This window comes from Myxine glutinosa, chromosome 4 (assembly GCF_964187855.1).
Source record: "Myxine glutinosa chromosome 4, kmMyxGlut1.1, whole genome shotgun sequence".
In the NCBI taxonomy this organism is placed as follows: domain Eukaryota; kingdom Metazoa; phylum Chordata; class Myxini; order Myxiniformes; family Myxinidae; genus Myxine; species Myxine glutinosa.
Genome location: NC_136264.1, coordinates 188149408 through 188165171, shown reverse-complemented (window position 1 = coordinate 188165171; position 15764 = coordinate 188149408).

The following is a 15764-nucleotide window of genomic DNA, read 5'->3' as shown; positions in this document are numbered from 1 at the left end:
ATATTGTATCGTGTCAAGATATAGGGTAATAATATTGTAATATTGTACATAATATCGTATCGTATCATGATGTATGGTAATAATATTGCAATATCGTATGGTATCATGATATAGGGTAATAATAATGTAATATCTTACATAATATTGTATCGTATCATGATATAGGGGGATAATATTGTAATATCGTACATAATATTGTATTGTATCATGATATAGGGTAATAATATTGTAATATCTTACATAATATTGCATCGTATCATGATATAGGGGAATAATATTGTAATATCTTACATAATATTGCATCGTATCATGATATAGGGGAATAATATTGTAATATCGTACATAATATTGTATCGTGTCAGGATATAGGGTAATAATATTGTGATATTGTACATAATATCGTATCGTATCATGATGTATGGTAATAATATTGCAATATCATACGGTATCATGATATAGGGTAATAATATTGTAATATCTTCCATAATATTGTATCGTATCATGATATAGGGGGATAATATTGTAATATCTTACATAATATTGTATTGTATCATGATATAGAGGCATAATATTGTAATATCTTACATAATATTGTATTGTATCATGATATAGGGTAATAATATTGTAATAAAAACCACCTTTGGAGGCCATTTTTCCCTGCAGAGCAGGGGTTGGCCTTTTTTGGGCACCGTGGTCGCCTTTTTGGGGCACCGTGGTCGCCTTTTTTGGGCACCGTGGTCACCTTTTTTGGGCACCGTGGTCGCCTTTTTTGGGCACCGTGGTCGCCTTTTTTGGGCACCGTGGTCGCCTTTTTTGGGCACCGTGGTCGCCTTTTTTGGGCACCGTGGTAGGCTTTTTTGGGCACCGTGGTAGGCTTTTTTGGGCACCATGGTCCCCTTTTTGAAGCAATGTTTTATGGCCAGATGCCCTTCCTGCCGCCAACCCTGTTAGTCGCCTCTTGCGGCACACATGGAATTACCAGTGAACTGGTACTCAATTTGCCGACCTCAGAAGGATGACAGGCTGAGTCAACCCACCTGGCGTTAATTCAGCAATCGACCAGGATTCGAACCCAGGATCCTAGGATCCCAAGCCAGCACCCTAACCGCTAAGCCAACACCAGGCTGGTAATACTATTGTAATATCGTACATAATATCGTATCGTATCATGATATTGGTCTGCTCTGCATGGCCCTCGGGTACTACCTGAAATGAAAAACGAATTATTAGTCCGCGTTGGATTTGTCCGAAACGTGGGTTCATGGATTGGGTCTCGTCCGTCCGTCCGCAGCCATATCTCGGACTTGTATGGACCAATTTTGCCCATACTTGGCATAAAGACAATACATGACGGTATCCATATTCACATCATTTTGTTTCGCGATTCGATAAAAGATGGCCAACTGATGGCCATTTTAGTTGTAAAAACCCAAAGTTCAACACGTCCTCAACCATCAGACATCCATTTACCGATCACGTTTAAACTTGGCATTCAGATAATGAATGATGGCTTACATATATGCATGTCTGTTTTTCGAGATGAGATCCAAGATGGCCAACCGCTGGTCATTTCGTTAAGTAAATGTGCCCCCAACCATTTATTTAACATACATGGTCCGATTTTGTTCAAACTTGGTACAAGCACAGAACATGATGCCATACACGTGTGCCTCATTCTATTTTGCGATCGGATCCAAGATGGCCAACTGGTAGACTGGCGGCCATTTTAGTTGGAAAAAACCCGATATTAACCACATCCTCAACCAGGACATGCATTTACCGGTCTTGTTCAAAGTTGGCACACAGATAATGAATGATGGGTTACATATGCACGTCATTTATTTACGAGATCAGATCCAATATGGCCGACTAGCGGCCATTTTGTAACTTAAACGTAAACCCACCTAACGTGTAAGTATCTTTATAAATCACTGACACAACGTTTCCAAAATTTGGTCATTGAGAGAGGGCTGTGGTCAGAGCCTCCGTTAGGCACCCGCAGCCGCAGGCAGCTACCCACAAAGAGGGACCTCCCACATCAGCTAAAGCATCTTGAAAATCCAGTTGTGCAACATAGACATTTCCAATAACACTAGCCATCAGATGTTCTTTAAAGGTTTTAGGTTAAATCCAATATGGCTGCCAAACCATGTGACCTATGTGGTCACAAATTTAATATATCAATACAAATGGATCATAGCTCATGCGCATGCAATTTCAGATTTTTAGGGTAAGGCATTTGATTAAAACATTAATGGCTGGCATACCACTTCACCAATGATTATCATTATCATGCATTTGTTCCCTTTTGGAAGTACTTGACAATGTGCCAAGTTTAAAATTTTTCCATTCAGTGGTTTCAGATAAATATATATTTTAATTATTTGCGTTTGTTCCAAGATGGCTGCCATAACACGTGACCGATGACTTCACAATTATCATAAAAGCATTCTGCATGGGTGTCACTCCAACCCTGAAAGTTTCGTCTCAATCGGACATATAGTTGCTGAGAAAAACGAGGTTTAGCCCGTACGGACAACTCAAAAACATAACGCCTCCAGCCACCTTCGGGGCGATGAATCAATACTTCCTTCCCTCCATTTACCAGCGATAAATCGATACATCCCTCCATTTACCAGCGATGCCATCCATTTTAGATCAATCATCCATTTTAGATTCTCCGTCCATTTTAGATCAATCATCCATTTTAGATTCTCCGTCCATTTTAGATCAATCGTCCATTTTAGATTCTCCGTCCATTTTAGATCAATCGTCCATTTTAGATTCTCCGTCCATTTTAGATTCTCCGTCCATTTTAGATCAATCATCCATTTTAGATTCTCCGTCCATTTTAGATCAATCATCCATTTTAGATTCTCCGTCCATTTTAGATTCTCCGTCCATTTTAGATCAATCATCCATTTTAGATTCTCCGTCCATTTCAGATCAATCTACCATTTTAGATCAATCAACCATTTTAGATTATCGGTTCATTTTAGATCAATCAACCATTTTAGATCAATCATGCATTTTAGATTCTCCGTCCATTTCAGATCAATCTACCATTTTAGATCAATCAACCATTTTAGATTCTCCGTCCATTTTAGATCACAACAACAACAACATGCATGTTACGGCCATTTTTCCTGCTAGAGCGGGGGTTAGCCTTGCGGTCCCCATGACAATTTTCTCCATCTTGCCCTATTTTCTGCATCTCTCCTTGTTAACCCCCTTGCACGCATTTCTTCTTCCACCATCTTTGGCCAAGTCTTTCTCGGTCTTCCCCGTCCTCTACTTCCTTCTACATTCATTTCCATCACTCTTCTCAACCATTCACTTTCATCCTTCCTCAACACATGACCAAACCATCTCAACCTGTTCCTCTTCACAACATCAATCACAGGCTCTATTCCCATCATTTTTCGCAATTCATCATTTGTCTTCCTCTCTCTCAACGATACTCCACACATCCATCGAACCAATCGCATTTCCACCCTTTCCAACCTTCGTTGCTGCTCTACGTTCATTACCCATGTCTCGCTCCCATAAATCATAACACTTCTCACACATGCAGCATACACCTTTCCCTTCAGCTTCAACGACACTCCCCTCCTCATCAGCACGCCACTCAGTCCCCGAAACTTCTTCCTTGCACATCTCACTCTAGCAACTGTTGCCGAGTCTGATCCACCTTCTCCATTCAGCATGTCTCCGAGGTAGCAAAATGTTTTCACACCTTCCAGCTTCACGCCGTCTCCAAGATCCAACTCAACATTTCCTCCATCTGCAGCTCCCTCTGTGCACACCTTACATTTGAATGTAGCTGCCACACTGGTTAATGACCCTCTCAGACCACTACATTTTTGATGAACCCACTCAGCACACATTGTACATTGAATGGAGTTCACTCCGACACCCTTCCTGCACATAGCACAGGGCCACTTCCCAGTTCTTTCCACCTCACCACATGCTTTACCACTTGCCATCACCTTCGTCTTTCCGATATTCACCTTCAGACCTTTTGTCTCCATACATTCCTTCCACTTGTTCATCTTTTCCTTCAGTCCATCCATACTTTCCGCAATCAACACCAGATCATCTGCATACAACAACTCCCACGGTAAACCCTCCTTTACGTTCTGAGCCAGCACCTCCATCACAGCTACAAATAGTAGTGGACTTAGTACCGACCCCTGATGCACTCCCACCTTCACCTCAAACTCACCACTGTTCCCGTCCTTCGTCCTTACAGCTGTGCGTGCTCTTTTGTACATTGCCATCACTACTCTGATCAACCATTCCTCCACTCCTAACTTCCTCAATGCCCATGTCAATACTTTGTGTGGAACCCTATCGAATGCTTTCTCCAGATCAACAAACCCAAGAAACAACTTCTTCCTCTTCTCCATGTACTTCTCCTGCAACTGCCTCACAATAAAAAGCGCGTCTGTCATTCCTCTTCCTGGCATAAATCCAAACTGCATTTTAGATCAATCAACCATTTTAGATCAATCATCCATTTTAGATTCTCCATCCATTCTAGATCAATCAACCATTTTAGCTCAATCAACCATTTTAGATCAATGATCCATTTTAGATCAATCATCCACTTTAGATCCAACGTCCATTTTAGATCCATCGTCAATTTTTCATCCACCGTCCATTTTAGATCCATCACGGTGAGCACGTTCCACATTAACATCCGCCATATTGAATTTATCGGTAAAGATTATTCGCCAAATACAAGCAATCTTCACCTTCCTGCTGGGAGAGACGTATACCTGGAGGTTATTACGAGAGTATTGTAGCGGTTACCGCTGGATGCACACAATCGCCTTGCACCGGCCAGAACACGGCCAGACGCGCCTCTCCCGGGCATGCCCGGACTCACTGTTCCCGGGCACGCCCGGGCACGCCCGGTCTCGTCTTTCCCGGGCATGCCCACTCTCGCCTTTCCAGGGCTCGCCCAGAGCGTCCCGGCATGCCCGCTATCGCCTTTCCAGGGCTCGCCCAGAGCGTCCGGGCATGCCCGCTATCGCCTTGCCAGGGCTCGCCCAGAGCGTCCGGGCATGCCCGCTATCGCCTTTCCAGGGCTCGCCCATAGCGTCCGGGCATGCCCGCTCTCGCCTTTCCAGTGCTCATCCAGATCGCCCGGGCACGCCCAGCCTCGACTTGCCAGGCCGCAGCCAAACACGCCCGGGCAGGTCCAGACTCGCCTTTCCAAGGCTCGCCCTTGACACCCGGGCATGCCCGGTATAGCTTTTGCCGGGCAAACTTCCCGACATAAATGTGTATATATATTGCTGCCCGATAAACGGGCTTTTGTCAGAATACCTGAGCTGTTTTGTTTCAATAAAGCAACTCGGACGAATTCCGTCTTTGGTCGCGTCACTTCTTTCGACTCGCGTTGGAGCGCCGCTCCTTCACTGGTGACCTACCGACATGGACACGGCAGTAACTCTTAAACTGCCTTCCTTCTGGGAGGCTCACGTGGCTGTTTGGTTCGCCCAGGCGGACTCCCAGTTCACCCTGCGAGGCATCACCGTGGACGACACCCGCTTCCACCACGTCGTGGCAGCGCTCGGTTCCGCCACCGCGGCCCGCGCCCTGAGCCTCCTCGAGCACCCGCCGGCTGCCGACAAGTATGACGCGCTGAAGACGCTCCTCCTCGACGCTTTCGCCCTCTCACTGGCGGCACGCGCACGGCGCCTGCTCGACCTGCCCGAGCTCGGCGACACGCGCCCGTCTGAGCGCATGGACTATATGCTCTCGCTGCTCGGTGAGCACTCTCCGGATTTTCTGTTCCGCGAGTTGTTCCTTTGCCAGCTGCCTCACCCGATACGCCTCGCCCTGGCTGGCACGTCGATCACCGATCCCCGCGCCCTCGCCAGGGAAGCCGATAAGAGCTCCTCGGCGGGCCAACACATCGGTGCGGCTACCTGGAGCCTGCCGCCGTCCGAGGCGAGGCCCACGACGTCCGAGCGCCCTGCGCGGTTGGAGGCCGAACTGCCGGTGAAACTGGCGGCCACCATGCCGCACCGACCGCTTCCGACACGACGGCCGGGGCCTCCACCTGACCAGGCATGGTGTTATTACCATGCCAGGTTCGGACACAAGGCTCGGACGTGCCGACCCCCGTGCACTTTCGGCAAGTCGGGAAACGGCCGGGCCGGCGTTCATTCCCAGCCATGAGCGCCGGCCACTCGGGCAACTTGCTTTTTATTCGGGACAAAGCGTCCGGGCGGCGTTTCCTTTTTGACACCGGCGCCCAACTGAGCATCATACCCGCCTCCGAGCAGGACAGGCGGGACGCCGCTTGCGGCCCCTCTTTGGTCGCTGCTAATGGCTCGGCCATACGCACTTTCGGCCCGCGCAACGTCACCCTCTGCTTCGGCAGCCAGCGCTTTCAGTGGACCTTTGTGACCGCCTGCGTCCCCATGGCTTTGCTGGGCGCCGACTTCCTCTGCGCGCACGGGCTGCTGGTCGACGTCAAACGTCGTCGCCTTGTCAACGCCGAGACCTTCAGCTCCCTGGCGTGCACAATGAGCAGCTCCGCGCCGAGAGAACTGGCGTGCGCCCTCCCGACGGCGAACGAGTTCGCTCGCCTGCTCGCGGAATTCCCGGCCCTCACACGGCCGACGTTTTCGGCCGTGGCAGTGCGGCATGGGATCGAGCACCACATACCCACTACGGGCCCGCCGGTCTATGCCAGGGCCCGCCGCCTCGACCCGGCCAAGCTCGCCGTGGCAAAGGCCGAGTTCGACGCATTGGAGCACCTCGGCATCGTGCGGCGCTCCAATAGCGCGTGGGCCTCACCACTGCACATCGTGCCAAAGCCGGGGGGCGGATGGCGCCCGTGTGACGACTACCGCCGCCTCAACGACGCTACCACCCCTGACAGGTACCCGATCCCGCACATCCAGGACTTTTCCGCCCGTTTGGCTTGACGGGTCATATTTTCCAAAATTGACCTGATACGGGGATACCACCAGGTACCTGTCCGGGCGGCCGACGTCCCGAAGACGGCCGTCATCATGACGTTCGGCCTGTTCGAATTTTTGAGGATGCCGTTTGGCCTCAAGAACGCGGCCCAGGCGTTCCAGCGCTTAATGGATGGTGTGCTGCGCAACCTGCCATTTCTTTTCGTCTATCTGGACGACATCCTCGTCGCCAGCACGTCCCGCGCCGAGCACCTCCTCCACCTCCGAACACTGTTCGGTCGCCATCAGCGAGCACGGCTTAATTGTCAACCCGGCCAAATGCCACTTCGGCACGACGACCGTTGACTTTTTGGGCCACCGCATCACCAAGACCGGGGCCGTGCCGCTGCCGACCAAGGTCGAGGCCATCACCACGTTCCCACGCCCCCGTTCCATCAAGGCCCTACAAGAGTTCCTCGGCATGGTGAATTTTTATCACCGATTCGTGCCCTGCGCTGCTCAGCTCATGCGGCCCCTTTACGAGGCCCTCCGGGGCAAGCCGGCCAAGCATGACATCGTTTGGTCCGCGGCCATGGACGCGGCCTTCGCGAGCGCAAAACGGGCCCTCGCCGACGCAACGCTGCTGGCTCACCCGGTGCTCAACGCGCCCATCGCCCTCACTACGGACGCCTCCAACTACGCGGTGGGCGCCGTCCATGAACAATGGGTGGACGGGGTTTGGCAGCCACTCGCTTTTTTCAGCCGGCAGCTCCGGCCGAACGAGTTAAAATACAGCACGTTCGACCGTGAGCAGCTCGGTCTATTCCTGGCCGTTCGCCATTTCCGACACCTCCTGGAGGGCCGCCCGTTCACGGCTTTCGTCGACCACAAGCCGTTGGTCTATGCAATGGCCAAAGTCACGGAGCCGTGGTCGGCCCGCCAGCAGCGCCACCTCTCCGCCGTGTCGGAATTCACCACGGACATCCGGCACGTCGCCGGCAAAGACAACGCTGTGGCCGACTGTCTTTCTCGGGCCAGCGCGAACGCGGTCCACCTCGGCGTGGACTTCGCGCTCATGGCGGCCGACCAGACCACCGACACCTCGGTGCAGGCCCTCCGGGTGGTGGACACGGGCCTCCGCCTGGCCGACATCCCCTTCGCGGGCACCGTCCTGCTCTGCGACGTCTCCCAGGGCCAGCCTCGCCCCATCGTGCCCGTTTCCTGGCAGCGCCGCATCTTCGCCTCCATCCACGGCCTTTCTCACCCGGGCCGGAAAGCTTCTCAGAAGCTGGTGTCGGCGCGTTTCGTCTGGCACGGCCTTCGACGGAACGTCCGCGACTGGACCAACGCCTGCACGGCCTGCCAGTGGGCCAAGGTCCACCGCCACACCCAGGCCCCGCTGGCACCTTTCACCATGCCTGCACGGCGTTTCGACCACGTCCACGTGGACCTGGTGGGTCCCCTGCCCCCATCGCGGGGGTTCACCCACCTGCTCACCATGGTGGACAGGACCACCAGGTGGCCGGAGGCCGTGCCCCTCACCTCCATCACCACCGCCGACGTGGCGCAGGCGTTCATCGCCACCTGGGTCGTGCACTTTGGCGCACCGGCGGACATCTCGTCCGACCGCGGCCCACAGTTCACGTCCGAACTTTGGGGCGCGGTCGCCCGCTCGTTGGGGGTCACGCTGCACCGCACCACGGCCTACCACCCCCAAGCCAACGGGTTGTGCGAGCGGTTTCACCGCTCCATGAAGGCCGCACTCATGGCCGGCCTTCAGGATGACGGTTGGACCGACCGGCTGCCGTGGGTCCTTTTGGGCCTCCACACGGCCCCCAAGGAGGACCTCCGGGCGTCCGCCGCCGAGCTCGTCTATGGCCAGCCGTTCCGCGTCCTGGGCGAGTTCGTGCCCGACGCTACCAGTCCCTGGTCCGCCGCACACCAGCGCTCGGACCTCCAGGAGGCCGCCCGCCGATTTGCCCCCATGCCAACGTCCCGCCACGGTGGCCCCCAGTCCTACGTCCCCCCGGCGCTTCGCACAGCGGAGTACGTCTTTGTGCGTCATGACGCCACCGGGTCCACTCTGGCCACCGTACGACGGGCCCTTCCGGGTCCTGCGACGGGGCGACAAGTCCTTTGTCGTCGACGTTGGCGGCCGGTCAGACCGGATCTCTGTGGACCGCCTCAATCCGGCGCACATGGACGTCGACCGACCACCACAGTTGGCCCTTCCTCCGCGGCGAGGCCGCCCCCCGTCCACAGTTCCCCCCGCTCGACCACCCACCACCACGTCGGACCCCTCCCCACGACCCTCCAGGGGTCGCTTCGGCCAGGTCATCCGGACCCCCCTTAAATTGACCCTGCCGGTGCAGGTCGATTCTGGAGGGGCGTGTGTAGCGGTTACCGCTGGATGCACACAATCGCCTTGCACCGGCCAGAACACGGCCAGACGCGCCTCTCCCGGGCATGCCCGGACTCACTGTTCCCGGGCACGCCCGAACCTCCCGGGCACGCCCGGTCTCGTCTTTCCCGGGCATGCCCGCTCTCGCCTTTCCAGGGCTCGCCCAGAGTGTCCGGGCATGCCCGCTATCGCCTTTCCAGGGCTCGCCCAGAGCGACCGGGCATGCCCGCTATCGCCTTTCCAGGGCTCGCCCAGAGCGTCCGGGCATGCCCGCTATCGCCTTTCCAGGGCTCGCCCAGAGCGTCCGGGCATGCCCGCTCTCGCCTTTCCAGGGCTCGTCCAGAGTGCCCGGGCACGCCCAGCCTCGACTTGCCAGGCCGCAGCCAAACACGCCCGGGCAAGTCCAGACTCGCCTTTCCAAGGCTCGCCCTTGACACCCGGGCATGCCCGGTATAGCTTTTGCCGGGCAAATTCCCGACATAAATGTGTATATATATTGCTGCCCGATAAACGGGCTTTTGTCAGAATACCTGAGCTGTTTTGTTTCAATAAAGCAACTCGGACGAATTCCGTCCTTGGTCGCGTCACTTCTTTCGACTCGCGTTGGAGCGCCGCTCCTTCAGTATCAACCGAGTTTATTAATTATCATCTCAGCATTATCACTATCAGTCATAATTTCCTCAGTCTTTGATCATCCGTGTAAATCTATCCAGTTCTTTCACGTTCGATTCGAGTCCGTCAATGTGTTTACTTTAAAATTAAACACAATCAGTAGGCCTAATGGTGGTTTCTCGCTCATCAAGGCCATTACCTCAGTTCATGGATCTCAGTGAGGGTCTGACAGACCAAGAAGGGTCTCTCGGAACAGATCTCAAAACATAAACACGTTAAACGAATAAAGATGGAATCTGATAAGTTTTCATGAGTTATGAGTTCACAGATCCGACTTTCCATTCTTCTTCTTCTTCAGTCGCCATCTTCGGCGCCATGTTTAACGAAATGAATGAACATGTGAACCCATTATCACAATATGGATATGGCTCCCCCTTCTTTCCTCCTAATTATACATTTCTCATTAATAACTTAATTATAACTCTCATTCATTCCTTAACCCGGTAACGAGTACACACACATTATCTCACCTCCTGACGAAATTTCATAAACGCGACAAAGCAAGATGCGCAACTCCCGAGCCAATAAGAAGGAGCTTCCACCCGTAACGTCATAGACAACGTAATGACGCACTCTCGTAGAACGAGGGCGGGTTCTCCCATGCAATCAGTCTCACAGAACGTGTGATGTACTCATCTATATAATAATAGCGTAAGGTCTCGACTTTGTTATCCCTTTTACGCCGCACCCAGTGACCCCATGCCCACGGCACTAATGGATTTACGATCTACGAACCGCGCTCTTTGTTTATCACGTACAGCCATACTCGTAAAATCTGAATTAGCCGACGTTGGGGCCCAAAAGCATCCGATTACCTGCCGATACGACGCCATCTTACGACGCCATCGTATTGGCCTCTGCTGGGCGAGGGCGAAGCGAGCCGTCCGCTGATTGGACAGTCGAGTGGTGTGAACATGGGTGGTGTGAACCAAATGGTCTTTTTATTCCCTTGAACATTTTAAATTAGGATATGTAAGGAAACGTCTTTATCGTCATTTTAATAAAGTTAAATGGAGTGACTTTGCGATACTCGGGGTGCGTTGCATAAATCCTCGTAACTCAGAGAGGTGTAGCAGGTGGCGAGATGTAAGGAAGCTTAAGGATAACGAGCTGAAACAGACGAACGATATGTCAATCCCTTTCTACACCGAATGGCAATAAAAGTATGAGAGCGGGAAGGCATGGCCTGAGCACTTCGAACAGAGAGGACTGATTGGACTTAACTTAAAGAGAAAAAATTGGAGCTCGACGGAAGAAGAAGATCCCATGAGCGCTCCCCTCTGCCATCCATAATGGTACACTCTATCCATACACCACATCCTCCCTTCCGTGGATGTTCCACGGGTTTCAGCTAGTCCATATAATAATAGCGTAAGGACTCGACTTTGTTATCCCTTTTACGCCGCACCCAGTGACCCGATGCCCACAGCACTAATGGATTTACGATCTACGAACCGCGCTCTTTGTTTATCACGTACAGCCATACTCGAAAAATCTGAATTAGCCGACGTTGGGGCCCAAAAGCATCCGATTAACTGCCGATACGACGCCATCTTACGACGCCATCGTATTGGCGTCTGCTGGGCGAAGGCGAAGCAAGCTGTCCGCTGATTGGACAGGCGAAGGCGAAAGCAAGCCGTACACTGAGTGGACAATCGAGAGCATGCATTTGTGCCGGTGTCGGCGATCGTCGTTCATTTATGCACTCTTCATTCTCATCTTTCTTCCTAACTCTTACTCGGACAAGCAAATCCCCTATGCCATCCATAATGGTACACTCTATCCATACACCACATCCTCCCTTCCGTGGATGTTCCACGGGTTTCGGCTAGTCTTACTATAATTCACCAAATGTCCGTCCATCTGTCTGTCCATTCGAAGGTACCGCAAAAACAGCTGAACCAATCACAACGATATTTTGGGTGGATAATCCTAGGATCCCCTGGAGTAAAATCTATATATATAAAACACAGTTTGTGTGTGTGTGTGTAATGTTACCGATAGACTCCTAAACGGAGAGGCTCACGTGCTTGATATTTGGCATAGACATGGCCATTGAGCCTGGGAAGAACATGGCCGACCTAAAAAAAAAAATTTCATAATTTTTTTTACCATATTTTTACCTCAGCGCATTTCAGCGAGGAATATTATGCACGGAATCTGAGGCGGTGGCAGAGCAGCGCACTGATTCGCTCAGAGCGATCACGTGATGTTCCTTGCCACCATAAACTCAGTTACGCGTTCGCACGTATTTCAGAGTGAAAAGCGATTGCGTTTTTTCACATTTCAGCGAGGAACATTGCCATTCACACCACATAGGTTTTTTTTCTTTCATCTTTATGAGATCCATATTTTTTATTCATATTTACCTCAGCGCATTTCAGCGAGGAATATTATACACGGAATCTGAGCAGGTGGCAGAACAGCGCGCTGATTCGCTCAGAGCGATCACGTGATGTTCCTTGCCGCCATAAACTCACAGTTACGCGTTCGCACGTAATTCACACGTTCAAAACAAACGAGATCCGCGAAGCGAGTTGGTCGAGTCGTGCTAACCAAGATGGCGACACGGCGGCTTCAGTTTTCACGGAGTATGAGCATTCTATATCTATCTATAATTCCAGTAATCTCTGTATGTCTGTGTGTTTGTCTGTGTGTTTGTCTGTGACCGCTGTTTCTCGACAACCACGGGTCCGATATACTTGAAACTTGCCAGATATATTGCTGGGGACCTGAGGATGTGCCTTTTCAAGGTTTCATATTAATCGGAGAAGTAGTTACCGAGCTATGTCCAAAAAACGATTCAACCAATCAGAGAGCAGCGAGCTATCACGTGTGCCGAACGTGGCGAACAGACTCTGCCTCGGACGGCACATTTGAGAGCGTATTCATTTATTTCACGTTGGCAAACTATGTTGGCGCTATGTTGGCATTAAACTATGTTTTAAAACTAATTAAAACTAATTTGCGATTCATCGTAACTGCGATATGCGACCTTCCGGACAGTCAAATGAGGACGTCACTTCCGGACTTACGGATAGTCATAGTGACGATGTACTGATGCTGAATGTGGCGAGCAGACGCTGCCTCGGACGGCACATTTGAGAGCGTATTCATTTATTTGACGTTGCAATCTGTGTTGATTGTTGTAAGGTACGATCGATTGTAGTACACGTTTATAATAACTCTGCCGATACAGGCCCGATTAACTGCAGCGCCATCCGAGCTGCGGCGTCGGGACGATACATTCATTGTACGGTCACATCACGCACTTACGGGCACGCCCATGGGCCCATGGGCACGCCCATGCATGCATGGGCGAAGACATTTTTTTTTTTTTTTTGGCAAGGAACGGGCACCCACGTACGGGCACGTCCTAGTATTTTCAATTCAGTGTGCCCGACTTGCTCACGTACTTGATTTGTGGCATAGACATGGCCATTGGGCCTTCACGGTGTAATTTGTGCGAGGCTTTTGTCCGAGTGAGCTTGAGTCGAGAGGGCGAATGTATGGGTTGGGAATGTACGGGTCTCCCTTCCCCCACCCGGCAATGCCGGTACTGGAGGGCGTCACAGGATCGGTGAGTCTCCAAATGCCGCTTCGTGCTGTTGCGAAGATGCAGGACGATGTCGCGATTGTTGTGCTGCTCTCCGACCATGAGAACTGCAACGTCATTGTTGACTGGCCCTCCCCTTCCCTCCCCCTTCCACCTCCGTCCTCCCCTCCCCCTCCCTTCCCCCTCCACCCTACCCCATCCCCTTCTCCCCTCCCCCACCCTTTTCCCCCTCCCCCTCCCTTTTCCCCTCCCCCTCCCTTTTCCCCTCACCCTCCCTTTTCCCCCTCCCTTTTCCCCCTCCCACTTCCCCCTCCACCCTACCCCCTCCCCTTCTCCCCTCCCCCACCCTTTTCCCCCTCCCCCTCCCTTTTCCCCGCCCCCTCCCTTCTCCCCTCCCCCTCCATTTTCCCCCTCCCTTTTCCCCCTTCCCCCTCCCCCCTCCCCCTCCCTTCCCCCTCCACCCTACCCCCTCCCCTTCTCCCCTCCCCCACCCTTTTCCCCCTCCCCCTCCCTTTTACCCTCCCGCTCCCTTTTCCCCCTCCCTTTTCCCCCTCCCCCTCCCGCTCCCCCCCATCTCCTCCCCTCCCCCCTCCTCTTCTCCCCTCCCCACCCTCTCCTCCCCTCCCCCCCGTTCCCCTCCCCTCCCCTTCCCCCTCTCCTCCTCTCCCCCGCCCGGCAATGCCGGGTACTTCTGCTAGTAGGCTATATTGTTTTTCCAATTTTTCCAAACACGATGGAATAATATTTACCGATATGAACAGTGATGTGGCTTTTGTTGAAATTCTACGCACCAGGAGAGTAGATCGACTCCTGACGAACTCTCCCTATATAAACGTGCAGCTCCGAAGTAACACGGCAGCGTGTGAAAAGCGACTTTGCTTCAGGTGTAGACAGGTGTAGCGAACAGGTGTAGAACAGAAAGAAACCGGTGTAGCGGCCGCTTCCTTGTTACAGATTCGGTGCGCACACTTCACACATAAACGTGCGACTGAGAAAGACGTGTAGCGGCCGCTTCCGTTTTGCAGAATTCAATCTTTTTTCAAAATGGGCGCCATGTGCTGTTTAGATTTTGATGATTTGCGCGTGATATGATTCAACGGATGTTTATATGAATCGTTTAAAATAAAAAAAAGCCTTCAATTTCTGATATTTTGCCTTTTCATTCGGGCCTCCCAATTGAAGCCCCGCCCTACCGTTGCTAGTTTTAATAATTTCAGCCCGATTTTCTTGTTATCATTTTGTGTTTTGTGACGTTTTCAGAGCTGTGAGGCTCTATGTTCGCCACGCATCCAGATATGATTGGGGTGAATGAAGGAGCCTTCAGGTTATCCAAAATACTATATTGTAGCGGCTACCGCTGGGTTTTCACAATCGCCTTGCACCTATCAAGGACGCGGAGCGATCACCATGCCGGGCTCGTCCAGGACGCCCGGGCAGGCTCGCCCTCAACTTGCCAGGCCGCAGCCAGGACGCTCGGCCACGCCCCCTCTCGCCTTTCCTGGGCAAACGCTCCGGGATAATGTGTGTATATATATTGCTGCCCGATAAACGGGCTTTTCAGAGTACCTGAGTGTTTTGTTTGAATAAAGCAACTCGGACGAATTCCAGCTTTTTGTCGCGTCCATTCTTCCGATCGACGTGGGAGCCCGAGCTCCTTCATTGGTGACCTACCGACATGGACACGGCAGTGGCCCTTAAACTGCCTACCATCTGGGAGGCTCACGCGGCGGTTTAGTTCGCACAGGCGGACTCCCTGTTCGCCCTGCGAGGCATCACGGCCGACGACACCCGCTTCCACCATGTTGTAGCAGCGCTCGGTTCAGCCACCGCGGCCCGCGCCCTGAGCCTCCTCGAGAGCCCGCCAGCTGCTGACAAATACGGCACGATTAAAAAGCTTCTCCTCGACGCTTTCACCCTCCCATTGGCGGAACGCGCACGGCGCCTGCTCGACCTGCCCGAGCTCGGTGACACGCGCCCTTCCGAGCGAATGGACTACATGCTTTCGCTGCTCGGCGAGCACTCTCCGGCATTCCTGTTCCGGGAGCTGTTCCTCCGTCAGCTGCCTAGCCTGGTACGCCTCGCCCTGGCAAGCACGACGATCACGGATCCCCGTGCCCTTGCCAGGGAAGCCGACAAGATCTCCGCCGCAGGCCAGCGCATCGCAGCAGCGACCTGGGGCCCACCGCCGTCCGACGCAACACCCATGGCGCCCGAG